This window comes from Balaenoptera ricei, chromosome 1 (genome assembly GCF_028023285.1).
Source record: "Balaenoptera ricei isolate mBalRic1 chromosome 1, mBalRic1.hap2, whole genome shotgun sequence".
NCBI lineage: Eukaryota > Metazoa > Chordata > Mammalia > Artiodactyla > Balaenopteridae > Balaenoptera > Balaenoptera ricei.
In genome coordinates, this window is record NC_082639.1 from 28,309,969 (window position 1) to 28,322,892 (window position 12,924).

General features: G+C 38.1%; 1 non-coding gene across 1 annotated transcript; it reads left to right on the forward strand.

The window, feature by feature from the left end:
* The first annotated feature begins 6,100 nt into the window (after window positions 1-6,100).
* TRNAR-CCU (transfer RNA arginine (anticodon CCU)) lies at window positions 6,101-6,173 on the forward strand. The gene has a single exon. It is a non-coding gene; the product is annotated as a tRNA-Arg (tRNA).
* The last annotated feature ends 6,751 nt before the right edge of the window (window positions 6,174-12,924 follow it).

Genomic DNA, 12,924 nt, shown 5'->3' on the forward strand with positions numbered 1-12,924 from the left:
AGATTAAAAAAAAATGCTGGAGAGGGGGTAGTGAAAAGGGAACCCTCCTGCTCTGTTGGTGGGAAAGTAAATTGATACAGCCGCTATGGAGAACGGTATTGAGGTTCCTTATAAAACTAAATATAGAACTACCATATGACCCAGCAATCCCACTACTGGGCATATACCCTGAGAAAACCATAATTCAAAAAGAGACATGTACCACAATGTTCATTGCAGCACTATTTCCAATAGCCAGGACATGGAAGCAACCTAAATGTCTATCGACAGATGAATGGATAAAGAAAGATGTGGCACATATATACAATGGAATATTACTCAGCCATAAAAAGAAACAAAATTGAGTTATTTGTACTGAGGTGGATGGACCTAGAGTCTGTCATACAGAGTGAAGCAAGTCAGAAAGAGAAAAACATATACCATATGCTAACACATATATATGGAATCTAAAAAAAAATGGTACTGATGAACCTAGCTGCAGGACAGGAATAAAGATGCAGACGTAGAGAATGGAGGTTGAGTGGAAGGGGGCATAAGGGCATTCTCTGGGTTCATGGAAATGTGCTTTATCTTGATTGGGGTGCCGGTTACAAGGGTATATTAATTTATCAAAATTCATTAAATTGTACACTCTAGATCTATGCATTTCACTGCATCAAAATTTTACCTTAAACAAACACTGATGTAGTAGTAGTAAGAACATAAGCTTTGGTGTTAAAAACCCTTGTATTTGAATACCATTTCCAATTCCTAGCTGTGTAAAGTCACTTAATCTTGATAGACTTTATTTTTTTAATCTATAAAATAGGAAATTTGTTTACTTCATTTTTTTTATTGTGGTCAAGTGTATATAACATAAATTTACCATTTTAACCGCTTTTTTAATAACCATATTCCAGTCCCAATTTCTTCTTCTTCGTTTTTATAAATATTTATTTATTTATTTTGGCTGCTCCAGGTCTTAGTCATGGCACACAGGATCTTTGTTGCAGCATGCATGTGGGATCTGGTTCCCTGACCAGGGATCGAACCCAGGCCCCCTGCATTGGGAACGTGGAGTCTTACCCACTGGACCACCAGGGAAGTCCCCATTTTAACCATTTTAAAGTGTACAGCTTTATAGCATTTAGTACATTTATATCACTGTGCAACCATTACCATCATCCATCTCCAGAACATTCTTATCTTCCCCAGCTGAAACCTTGTACCCATTAAACACTAAATCTCCATTCTCCTCTTCCCCCAACCCCTGTCAATCACCTTTCTACTTTCTGTTTCTATGAATTGGGCTACTCTAGATACTTCATACAAGTGGAATTGTACAATATTCTTCCTTCTGTGAATGGCTTTTTTCACATAGCATAATTCTTCAAGGTTCATTCATGTACTGTACGTCAAAATTTCTGTCCTTTTTTTTTAAATAAATTCATTTATTTTATTTATTTATTTTTGGTTGTGTTGGGTCTTCGTTGCTAAGTGCGGGCTTTCTCTAGTTGTGGTGAGCAGGGGCTTCTCTTGTTGTGGAACACGGGCTCTAGGCACGCGGGCTTCAGAAGTTGTGGTGTGCGGGCTCCAGCAGTTGTGGTGTGCGGGCTCAGTAGTTGTGGCTTGCAGGCTCTAGAGCGCCAGCTCAGTAGTTGTGGTGCACGGGCTTAGTTGCTCCATGGCATGTGGGATCTTCCCGGACCCGGGCTCAAACCCATGTCCCCTGCATTGTCAGGCAGATTCTTAACCACTGTGCCACCAGGGAAGCCCTTCTGTCCTTTAAAAGGCTGAATAATATTCTATTATATGGATATACCACATTTTGTTTACCTGTTCATCTGTTGATAGACACTTGGGTTGCTTCTACCTTTTGGTTACTATGAATAGTGCAGCAATGGACATGGGTATACAAATATCTGTTCAAATCCCTGCTTTCATTTCTTTGGGGTATATATCCAGAAGTAGATATGTTGGATCATATAATAATTCTATGTTTAATTTTTTGAGGAATTGCAATACCCTTTTCCACAGTGGCTGCACCATTTACATTCCTACCAGCAATGTACATGGGTTCCAATTTCTCTACATCCTCATCAGCACTTGTTATTTTCTGTTTTATTTTTTTATAATAGTCATCCTAATGTGTATGCAGTGGTATCTTATTATGGTTTTGATTTGCATTTTCCAATCCTTTTCTTTTATTTAAATTAATTTTTATTGGAGTATAGTTGCTTTACAATGTTGTGTTAGTTTCTGCAGTACAGCAAAGTGAATCAGTTGTACATACACATATATCCCCTCGTTTTTAGATTTCCTTCCCATTTAGATCACCACAGAGCACTGAGTAGAGTTCCCTGGGCTATACAGTAGGTTCTCATTAGTTACCTATTTTATACATAGTAGTGTATATATGGTTGAGCACCTTTCCTTATGCTTATTGGCCATTTGTATATCTTCTTTGGAGAAATTCAAATCCTTTACCTTTTTTTTTTTTTTTTTGCCACACTACGTGGCTTGCTGGATCTCAGTTCCCCAACCAGGGATTGAACCTGGGCCTCAGCAGTGAAAGCCTGGAATCCTAATCACTAGGCCACCAGGGAACTCCCACCTTTACTAATTATTTAAAATTGTTTTGTGTTGTTGTTGTTGAACTGTAGGAGGTTTTTTTTTTTAATTTTATTTATTTATTTTTGGCTGCGTTGGGTCTTTGTTTCTGCACACAGGCATTCTCTAGTTGCGGCAAGTGGGGGATACTCTTCGTTGCGGTGTGCGGGCTTCTAATTGCGGTGCCTTCTCTTACTGCATGGGCAAGAGAGCATGGGCTCTAGGCACGTGGGCTTCAATAGTTGTGGCTCACGGGCTCTAGAGCACAGGCTCAGTAGTTGTGGCGCTCGGGCTTAGTTGCTCCATGGCATATGGGATCTTCCCGGACCAGGGCTCAAACCCATGTCCCCTGCATTGGCAGGCGGATTCTTAACCACTGTGCCATCAGGGAAGCCCAGGAGTTCTTTATGTATTCTGGATATCAAATGATATGCAAATATTTTATCCCATTCTGTGGGTTGCCTTTTCACTCTGTCGATAGTATCCTTTGATGCATAAAAGTTTTGAACTTTGATGAAGCCCAACTTATCTATTTTTTTTCTTTTGTTGCCTGTGCTTTTGGTGTCATGTCCAAAAAATGGTTGCCAAGTCCAATGTCATGAAGTTTTTCCCTTATGTTTTCTTCTAAGGGTTTTATAGTTTTAGCTCTTATGTTTAGGTCTCTGATCCACTTTGAGTTAATTTTTAATACAGTGTAAGGTAAGGGTTTAAACTTCTTTCTTTTGCATGTGGATATCAAGTTTTCCCAACACCATTTGTTGAAAAGACTATCCTTTTCCTGTTGAATGGTCTTGGCCCACTCTTGTCAAAATCATTTGACCATTTATAGGAGAGTTTTTTTCTGAGCTCCTTATTCTATTGCAATGGTCTATATGTCTGTCTTTATGTCAGTACCACAGTATTTTAATTACTATAGCTTTGTAATTTTATTTATTTATTTTTAATTAATTTTTATTGGAGTATAGTTGCTTTACAATGTTGTGTTAGTTTCTACTGTTCAGCAAAATGAATCAGCTATACATATACATATATCCCCTCTTTTTTGGATTTCCTTCCCATTTAGGTCACCACTGTAGCTTTGTAATTTTAAAATCAGGAAGTATGGGACTTCCCTGGTGGCGCAGTGGTTAAGGATCCACCTGCCAATGCAGGGGACACGGGTTTGAGCCTGGTCCAGGAAGATCCCATGTGCCGCAGAGCAACTAAGCCCATGTGCCACAACTACTGAGCCCACATGCCACAACTACTGAAGCCTGCACGCCTAGAGCCCATGCTCCACAACAAAGAGAAGCCACTGCAATGAGAAGGCCACGCACTGCAATGAAGAGTAGCCCCGTCACCCCAACTAGAGTAAGCCCACGTACAGCAATGAAGACCCAATGCAGCCAAAAATTAATTAATTAATTTAAAAAATGAAATTTATAAAAAAATAATAAAATCAGGAAGTCTGAGTCCTTCAGCTTTGTTCTTCTCTTTCAGGACTGTTTTGGCTATACCAGTTTCCCTGAGATTTTAGATGAATTTTAGGGTGGATTATTTTAGTTCTGCATAAAGGTCATTGGGATTTTGATAGGGATTGCATTGAATCTGTAGACCTCTTTGGATAGTAGTGACATTTTGACATTAATAAGTCTTCTAATCCATGAACATGGGATATGATTTCATTTATTCATGTTTTCTTTAATTTCTTTTGGAAATGTTTTGTCGTTTTCATTGTACAAGTCTTTCACCTCTTTGGTTAAATTAATTTCTAGGTATTGTATTCTTTTTAATGCTATTGTGAATGGAATTGTTTTTGTAATGTCCTTTTCAGATTATTCATTGTTAGTGTATAGAAATGTAACTGATTTTTGTGTGTTAACTTTGTATTCTGTTACTTCGCTGAATCCATTTATTAGTTCTAACAGTTTGTGTGTATGTATGTGTGTTTGTAATCTATAGAGTTTTCCACATTTAAGATCATGTGTCTGTAAAATCATCTATGAAAATTTTACTTACTCCTTTCCAATTTGGATGGCTTTAATTTCTTTTTCTTATCTAATTGCTCCGTCTAGGATTTCCACTACTCTATTGTATATAAGTGGTAAAGGGGCATCCTTGCCTTGTTTCTGATCTTAGAGAAAAAGCTTTTAGTCTTTCACCATTGAGTATGCTGTTTGTTGTGGGTTTTCATATGTGGTCTTTATTATATTGAGATACTGTCCTTCTATTCCTTGTTGTTGAATGTTTTTTATCATAAAAGTGTATTATATTTAGTCAAATGCTTTTTCTGCATCACTTGAGATGATCATGTGGTTTATTTTCTTTATTCTGTTAATGTGGTGCTGATTGATTGATGTTCATTGATTGATGTTCATACATTGAACCATCCTTGCATTCTAGGACTAAATCCTATATGGTCACGTGTATAATCCTTTTAGTATGCTGTTGAATTTAGTTTGCTAGTATTTTGTTGAAGATTTTTGCTTTAGTTTTCATAAGGGATATTGGTCTATAGTTTTGTTTTCTCGTAGTCTCTTTGTCTGGCTTAGGCATTAGGGTAATGCTGACCTAATAGAATGCATTAGGAAGTATTCTCTCCTCTTCAACTTTTTGGAAGAGATTGAGCAGGATTGTTGTTAATTCTGTAAATGTTTGGTGGAATTCACCAGTGGTGACATATGGTCTTGGGCTTTTCTTTGTTGAGGGTTTTCTTATTATTACTGATTCAATCTCCTTACTGGTTCAGATTTTTTTCTTCATTATTTTGTCCTGGTAGGTTATGTGTGTTAGGGAATTTATCCATTTTATCTGGTTATCCAATTTGTTGGCATATAATTGTTCATAGTACTCTGTTATGATATTTTTTATTTCTGTGGTGTCAGTAGTAATGTCCCCACTATCATTTCTCATTTTAGTTATATGAGTCGTCTCTCTTTTTTCTTAGTCAATCTAGCTAAAGTTTTGTCACTTTTGTTGATCTTTTCAAAGAAACAAGTCTTGGCTTCATTTATTTTTCTCTCACTAGGTTTTGTGAGGATTAAATAAGATAATGTAATACCAATTTCTAAAGAAGAAATGCAAATGGTCAAAGTCATATTTTAAAGAGTTCAGCCTCCTTAAATAATTCAAAGGAATTAAGTTAACAGTAAGATACCATTATTTTATCTAATTGTCATAGTTAGAAGCAACCCAGCTAAAAATCACCCCCTTGTGTGTGAGTTTAGTTACTAAAAGGAGAGAGTTAGAAGGGCTTTAAGGAGGCTGGTAGTATTTTATTTACTGACCTGAGAGCTGGTTTGATGTTTTAAAAATTCATCAAGCAATTGCGCATTATTGTTTACTAGGTACAGAGTTTCAGTTTTGCAAGATGAAAAGAATTCCTGAATTGGACAGTTGTGATGGTTGCAGAACAATGCGAATGTACTTAATACCATTTGTACACTTAAAATGGTAAAGTGGTAAATTTTATATTATTATAAAATATAAAATTTATAAAACCCACAATTTATAAAACCCATTGAGTTGGACTTCCCTAGTGGTCCAGTGGGTAAGACTCTGTGCTCCTAATGCAGGGGGCCTGGGTTCGATCCCTGGTTGGGGAACCAGATCTTGCATGCAAGCCACAGATAAGAGTCTGCATGCTGCAATTAAGAGTCCGCATGCTGCAACTAAGAAGTCTGCATGCCACAACAAAGAGTCCACATGCCACAACTATGAGTCCACATGCCTCAACTAAAAGATCCCATGTGCTGCGATTAAAGATCCTGCATGCCGCAGTGAAGATCCCACGTGCCACAACTAAGACCTGGTGCAGCCAAATAAATAAATAAAAATATTTAAAAAATATAAGCCTTTGGAACTTTCCTTTTGAAAAATAATTTTCATATTATTGAAAGCAATGTTATCGTTATTGTTATAGTAGAAAATAAAAATATCTCATGATTATTCAGCTAGCCTACAACAATTATTGCCACTTGCTAGGCTATGTCATTGATCTTTTCTTTCTGAAATTTCAAAATATCTAACTCATCAGCGTTAAATATGCTCACCTTTAATATATCCTTGTTAGTCCTGAATTTTACCCCCTCTGCTATGATCTGAAGAACAAGGTTTATACAAGCAGCAGTACAGTGATATTTGCCTTCTTTCACAGAAAGAAACCAATAACTATGACAACTCTACAGAATGCATTTCCCAAAGATTAAATGTTGGATGGAGCACTGGCTTCTAAAGATGGCTTGACCCCATGATGCATGATTTCCTCTTTTTGACCCACCTCATCATCCACTTCCTGGCCTTTATCCGCTCTTTCAGCCTTGTCTCCATAGCTTGTGCCAACTTGGAGGCAGAGGTCTTTGATGTTGTGTTGTCCATTTGACCTTTCTAATATGTTTGGTGATGCTTTACTGTTTTTAATATGCTTTAATGTTTCCCATCTTAAAAAGAACTCTCTTGACCCACAATTCCCCATATAGTATAGTGTTGCCTTGAAGGGATTTTTAGGTTCTCACAAGTCATGTCAGGTCCCCATAGTTTGCATTTCATCTGCTTTTAGTTTCTTGAAGTATAAGTTTGGGTGGGGACAAAGTTAATGAGCTCAAGTTGAAACATACTTGTAATAACTGGAGCCTACAAAGCTTGGGTACCCTTCCTCTGTGCTCCTTACCATACTGGGCTCACTTCTCTCTTACCACCCAGTTTAATTGTCTAATTATATGTCCGTATCAGTCATTATCTTATTTATAAGATAATGTGCCTAATAACGTGCCTAATTTCTGGTATGTGCCAGGCTTACAAATAAGTAAATTATGTTAAATCATCATGCAGTGGATATGAGGTTCTAGAGCTCAGTGAAAGGTCTGGACTGAAGATATCAATAGAGGCAGCCAATGAATTATGTGGTGGATGAAATTCCACCAGGGAAATTTCCCATCTTCCAGGCCCTGTTAAGCTGACTCTGCTCCAGTCTCTGAGCCTCTCTCACACACCTGGAGTACATTCATGCCTTAGTGGGTCACTTTTTGTGAAGGGAAATGGGGAAAATATCTTGTTCACATGAAGACAATATAATGTGCACTCATTGTTTAGGCGTTATACCCTTCTCAGTATCTGTGATAGGAGATTTGTATAAAGGACACTTCTGAAAAAATTGAATTGAAAATGTGGACATTCTGTTAATAAAAGGTACAGTAAACTTGTCATAAGGAATCCAAATAACTTCAAATCAGTAACAATTTTTCCTCTATTTCCTGAATGCTACTTTTTTGAAAAATGACAAACAAAATGTCCCTTATTTCTCCAATGTATGTCAAGATGTAAGTCAGGAATGAGTCAGCCCAACCCCCCATACCTTGTGTTAGAGAGTTAGTATGTTTGACCCAGCAGCACTGCAAAATCTTGGAATGTCTTCAAACCACCAAAGCAAGATTAAATTCTAGTCTGAATAGTTTTTTATGTGAATTATACTCTCATATTCTAAATTTTTGAAAATTAATTCATGCACAACATACATATTAACTATCAGTTAAACTGAATAGTCACCCTCTTTCCTAACATTTTTGGTAGATAGATGTTAATTATATTTATATTTATGTGTTCAGTCCTCTGAACCACTCTCCTCAGGCACACAAGTCCTTGAAGCTGAAAAGTTTCCATGGTCCTTTTTACTATTATTTTTTATTCCTTCAAAAAGGAACAGAAATATATTTTATTACTTGCTTAATTTTAGTTTTTCCATTGTCTTCATTTCAGAATGAGAATCTTTAAATTGTTTTTTAATTTAATTAAAAAAAAATAATATTTGAAGGTCATTCTTTAAGTCAGAATTTTCTGCACAATGGCCTGGTGTGTGAAAAGGAGATAAGCAGTATTTTCTCCATTTTAGGACAAGAAAAACAGGGATTATCCTTTAACAAAAGAATCCTTCTTCTCCAGGTTTTGTTTTTCTTCTTCAGCTAATTAAAAGGCTTTGTTTCAAAGAAAAGCTATAGACCAGATTTCTGAGTCTTCATTACGCAAAGGGCAGTGTCAAATTGGAGGATCAACTTTTTTCCATTCCTTCTCTCCATTCCCACTGACACAACAGCAAATACTTAAAACAGTGAGATTAAATTGCTTTATCTCAACAGCAGTCACATGAGTTTATAGAATCAAAGAAATCTAGAATTAGGAATAATTAGTAGAGCATTTAACTTAGGGATGGCATATGTGATGGGCAATGTAGCTCCCCTGCACCCTGTCTCATCTGTGGCAGACATCACTAATCAATTACTGAACCTAAATGTGGCCCAACAGATGTTTTCTGCATAATGCCCCCAGCTGTCATTACCAAGTAATTGGAGCTGCCAGTGAGACCCTACCTGAACTAATCTAATCACCTTACATTATAACATTGAGGCCCATAAAAGTAAGGTGACTGGCCCAAGGTCACTCAGTGTCTGACAGAGAACCCCTATTTTGTATAATGTAAAAATCTGTTCTCTTATGAGCCTTGAATCAATTGACTATGTCCCAGTTCCCAGCAAGGGCACATAAGAGTCTATACAGGGTAGATCATTTCTATCTGGGAAGACAGGTTCCTATGGCATCAAGAAACCCAAGGGAGCAGCCAGAGACAGACAGCAAGACATTACTGTTCCTCCTCGTATTCCAGTGAGGGCAGGGGATAGAGAGGAGGAAAATTAAGATCTTCTACAAGCCTTATAATTGTGGAATACTTGAAACTGTCCCACCAGGTAGCAGGGAAAGAAGGAAGGTGTCCCTCTACAAGTGGCAGTCCACAAGAAGGGTGCCCAACTCCCCTTCTATTGTACTTGTTCATGTTCCCACAACCAAGGTTTAGAAGTTGTTCAGAAACTAAATAACTAAAGTAGTTCTACTCTAGTCACTTTTTATCCCAGCACCCTGTTTTACTTTCTTCTTAACATTCTCAGAATTTATCTAATATATCTAAGCGTGTAATTTTGTTTAAGTCATATTTGAATCTGACGGATGAAATTCCTTTAGGTAATAACCTCTTTTGGGAAGAAACACCAAGTATTTCCTACAACTTCTCTCTACTTCTGCACATGTCCCTAAGATAGCGTTGTCGGCGTGTAGGAAGCGTTATATTGCTGAGGAAGCCTGAGACCTTGGATCCATTTTGTGTCCTTGTACTATTCTCTGACTTCTCTGGATGCTCAACAACCTGTTCATCGCGAGCAGTATATCCTGTAGCTTGGCCTTGCTAAGCTTGCTGAGAACATGGGGGCAAACCACAGTTCTTCCTGAGATCTGGCTATTACTACTTTTTGTTCCCAGCCCGATTTTCAAAGCTACCTCCCCCTGTTCTTGCCAGCCAGTTCTCTTGGCTACCTTCCCTATTCCTCCACAGGGTGTTTGGGAACTTCTGGATACATTCCATATCACACTGGAGCTGAGGGCCCCTCACTTGCAGAGCTCCTTCCAAAACCCTGTATCTAATTTTGTATATGGAATTTTGTGGGAAGACAGAGGCATGTGTCTCTCAATCGTTGCCTCTCTTATCTCTCTCTTCCTTCTTCCCTCTACCTTTTAATTAAGAGTCAGGCTTTTCTTTTACTTCCCTATGTCACAGGTTCATGGCAGAGCTGTCCTAGATGGAAGGAGTATCTCCTCTGGAATGTGGGAGAATATGAGATTCTTATGATGTGAACTTCATAGGTTAAACAGAATTAAGGAAATTTAGCAAATTCTTTTTCTCTCCGCTAAGCCTATTCTAGTCTCTCCTGATTAGGGAAATAAGTCTCAGAGCTACACTTCAGACAATAGTCTATAATGGAACATAATTTAAAGAAGAAAATTAAAATGAATCAGTTTGATATTCACAAAATATTACACCATTATATTCTACATTTTTTAAAGAGAAGTCAGAAAATTGGATTAGTACGTGAAATATCCCTTTTTAAATGTTGGCATATAATCAATATCTTAATTTAAAAATTATAAAAATATATAAAATAATATGCTCTTTTGCTGTTAGGAACCAAAAGTGTTCTAAGAGACTTAGAGGTATTAACTAATTATCCCAAAAACCTATTTTACAGATGAGGAAACTGAGACACAGAGCAAGTAACCTGACTAAACTGTACATGGTGCAAACCAAATACACGACTGTGGGAAAAATTTGTCTGCAAAACCACCAATCTGCAACCTCCTGTTTATGATATATTTGCATAAGCTAGAAAGAAAAAGGCTTTGAATTCTGACTTGGCTTCTCTGCTGAATGACATTGGACTGTCACTTAAAAAAAACACTTAACCTTGCAGTGCTCACTAAGTGGTGGTTTTCTCTTCTCTCCTTCCCCCACATGGATGATTGCTCTGAACATTCATGGTATGCTTGTATATTATCTGGAATGCATAAATCCTGCCTACTGTTCAAGACCCAACACACTCCCAATACCTCTAGAAACAGTGTGATATAGGAAACAGCCCTAGGCTGTCTATTCCAGTCCTAATGTTGTTCCTAATCCTTTGTGTGATCTCAAGCAAGTCATATCTTATCTCTGGGCCTCAGTGGCTCCGTCTTTAAAATGTGGAGGAAATCAATGGCTTTAAACTGTATTCTGAGAAACAGAACATTTCTCTAACAGTGGGGGCATGAAAGAAGGAGAACAATGAGTGCAAGGGGGAAGCTGGGTGAACAGGCGTATGGCTTCTCCATTTCCACTTCAAATTTAGCAACTCCATTTTAAGCTGCCAAATTTTATTAGAAGGAAATGACTAGACCTTGTATGTACCCAAATTCCCTGGAACTATCTTTTCTTGGCTTCTCTTTTTAAATCCTTCTTGTTCTTAACATGGAACTGAAGGGTCTGACGCGTCTTTTAAATTCTGGCTAAGATAACACTTATTATTTTTTTTTTTTTGGCTTTCTCTCCTCTTTCCTACCCAAAAGTGAAATTAAAGTTGAAAAAGAGTAAGCAAAGACCAGCATGGAAACTTCTAGCAATTTCACAGAGAGTTTTCAGCAAAATGTGATGGATAAGGAAACTTCTTAGTTTCAAAACATCTACCAAGTAACATATAAAAGTTAAAGTGACACACAAAAGTTATATCTCATTATCCTGTAATTTTATGAGTTGCTCATTTGCATTTGAATATCTCTCATCATGGGGAATGCCTTTCAGGAAGCAAATTCTTTGTATTTCTTTCTTATATGATTGCCCCTAAGCTATCATTATAACTCCATTAGGGCAATTTTTCTCCATCTGAGGGTGGGGCACTGGAATGGATGAAGAGGAATGGATCAAGCCCTCATTTTCTTCAGCCATCTTCAGCTCTGGTTTCAGGGCAAGATAGACCCAAATCTCCTTCCCAATTTTCTGCTTAGAGAATAAGATGCTCATTCTTTGAGTCAGATTCTCAAAGTTCCTTCGGTGGAGGTGAATGAGGACACACAATATTTGCAAACCATCACACATCTTCAGAGGATAATTACAGTATTCTTGAAATATCATGAACTTTCATTTTTAATCTTCTAGATTAAAATGAATTTATTTCTTGTTTCGAAGACAGCTTGGTGCATTGAAAACCCTGGAGGGTTGTGACTCAAGTCTTGATTCTAATTTCACACCAACCTCTACATGCTTTGGGGCAAATTACTTCCCCTGACCAGGCTGCAATTTTACCATTGGGAACATCACAGTAGATGGTTCCTGAGATCCTTCTCGATTTAGATATTCAAAGGACAAATTACTACCGGGGAAATTATCTCCAGTTGTTTGTTCAGTCTTCAAAATCACCAAAGGATTTGGCTTTGACATTAGGCTATCAAAGTTGGCCCTTAATATTCTATGTCCTGTGCTTCACATCGGGCCATCTAAAGGCAGGTAAGCTGGATCTTCTTGAGATGACTGGCTTGTTCCCTCCTTGCTTGGGATTCTTCACATTCAGAGGTCCACTGTGAACTTCAGCTCACCACCATCTTCCCCTTACAATGGTATCTCTGCAGTCATGTGTAAGATGGTGATCTGGACCCCTCACTGACATTTCACCCAATACTCCAGATAGCCCTTTTACTAATTTCTTTCATTCCTCCTTCATCACTGCGTCATGGTCCCTTTAAGGAAGCGGCCATAGTTGAGTAGTGGGAGCAGCTGCTGGCTGCAAAAAGACTTGCAGGATTTGGCCTACCCTGGGCCACTCAACGCGCACGCTCGGGACCGGGGGCTTGGTGGGAAAGGAAGGAGGGGCTTAGGGTGCGCCTGCGCATCAAGGGCGCGCGCAAGGGGCTGGTTTTGGTGATCCCTTTAAGAAACCGCAGGCGGAGGAATTTCTCTGAGAGAAAATAATCCTACTCACGGGGCCCCTTGGAGGCCATTAACCCCCCGAG